This window comes from Elephantulus edwardii, unplaced genomic scaffold (genome assembly GCF_000299155.1).
Source record: "Elephantulus edwardii isolate Elephantulus edwardi_28Jun2011 unplaced genomic scaffold, EleEdw1.0 scaffold00220, whole genome shotgun sequence".
In the NCBI taxonomy this organism is placed as follows: Eukaryota; Metazoa; Chordata; class Mammalia; order Macroscelidea; family Macroscelididae; genus Elephantulus; species Elephantulus edwardii.
Window position 1 is genome coordinate 3,103,584 of NW_006399970.1, and position 2,262 is coordinate 3,105,845.

The window sequence follows — 2,262 nt, forward strand, 5'->3', positions numbered from 1 at the left end:
TGTTAGCTGAAATATGTCAATTGGTATACCATCTATTCCTGGGGCCTTATTTTTTTGCTATTTCCTTCAAAGCAGCTTGAACTTCTTCCTTCACCACCATAGGCTCTTACTCATATGTTGTTTCATTAAATTCTTCTGTGTCTGCCAATTCTTTTCGACACAGTGACTCAGTATATTCTTTCAATTTTCTTTTAATACTTCCTGTAGTAAAGAACAAAACACTATGGTACCAGAGGAAAAGTTGCATTGTGGCAAATGTGCACAAGAAACTTCTAATTAAGGCTAATCTTGTAGAACTGTGAATAAATCACAGGACTTTCCATGTAAGGAATAAGCCGTGTGATTCCAGCCTTCGGAACTCAGTTTCCTTGTCTGCACAACAGGGGTATGAACTCCTTAGTAATAGGGTAGTGAAGGAGGATAAATGAGATAATGGCCATGCTGTGCTCAGGATTGCACCTGCCATAAGTAGAGTTCAAGGCAGATGACAAATTTTATACTTTGATCAATAATTATCAGACAATGTCATTACTATCACGTGCAAGTGAAATATTTCTGAACATAATTTTAAAATGCTCAATGAGATGGATTGACTCAGTGACTGGCAATGGGGAAGATGTGTCCGAGACAATAAAGTTGATCGGGATAGAGCAGGGTTCAGAGCTATTGTACGTATAGTCACTATGAGTCACATGTGACTCAATGGCACATAACGACAACAACAACAACAAAGGTATTTTGCCTAAATAGATAAGTTAGGTGAAGGGAAAGACAATATACAATAAGAATTTGATGACACATTGTAATTAACTAGGACTGTTGTACAGAGTCGCTAGGAGTTGCAGGTGACTCATAGCACATAACAACAACAACAATCAATTGCAATTGATTTAATAAGACAAAGTATGTATGAATATGATTTGTAAACTTCTTCTTAAATTTTGAAAAGTAGGTGAGCAAAAAATAAATCTTTCTAGTGTATTTTCTATAGCAAAACAACAAGAAGGGGGGAAAATGAAAAACAGGGTAAAAGGGAAAATAACAAAAATCCTTAAATTTATTTGAATTTTGTTTTGTAACATTGTGACCATGTTTTGCTTTTATCACAAAAAGTAATATGTTTTATGAATTTCAACAGCTCAGAAAAATCTTTACTTAACTCATTGGGAGAAAAAAAATTCCAGTGTTAGTTCTAAGATAAAATAGATTACACACGATCTTAATTTTCAAAACTTTCAAAACTGAAAGACATGCATCACTGTATGACATTAATAAATCACGATGGCTTATTTTCACTCTCATTTGCAAATGATACAAAATTTTATTGGAATTTACCTAGGATATTTTTATCTTTGTTGGTGTCTATCAACTGTTCTTACAAGCTAACTTTACACTCTGGTAGTTTAGTGGTAAAGAATCACACTCTGCCAACCACAAAAGTGAGGTGGAGCATCAAAATCCTAGCCTCCAAGCAAAGACTTGACCTCACCCTCTCCAAGACAGCCCTATTTGTTTTCTTGGCAGTCCACCGTATGTTCAAGAGTCTTCTCTACCACAATTCAAAGGTCTTGCTTCCTCTTCTGTCATTCTTTGTCTTTAGAAAAGTATATTCTCAACCATATAGACATGTTCCATGTATACTATTTGCACTAACAAATGAAAAATCCAAACATTATTCCCCAATTTTCCTTTCATATACAAGTTGCTTTAAAAAGATTTCCTTAGTTGTTAAAATATCACCTTTACCTGGAGGGAACAGATGAAATATGTTTGGTTTTTCCCCAAAAAATATCTTCTTGATAATATTTGTCATCCGAGGAAATGGCTGCAAATACAAAACACTTGTTCTTGTAATAGAAAAGTGTGGAGTTCATTTTAGATTTTGACAGATCTAGTCAGAATGTTTCTGTGTGATGATTAGTGGTTTCTAGATGGTTGAAGATATTTCATGTTCACTCCTCATCTTGATAGAAAGTACTGATGATTCTACTGTCTAAAATAACACAATCCTTAAGTCTAGGTATCAAGGTCAGTGGAAGTGATCTCTTGGTAGCTGAAGGTAAGGCAGTGGTGGTGAAGTAATAGGGGCCTAACTTCCATGAAGGAGACTTAATTTAATTCCTAGTCAATGCACCTTCAATGACACTCCTTAATTGTAAGTGATGGCTCTTATGCTATTATGATGCTGACCAGGTTTCAACTGATCTTGCAGATTCAGATGAACTGGGAAGAAAGATCTGACAATCTACTTCTGTGAACATT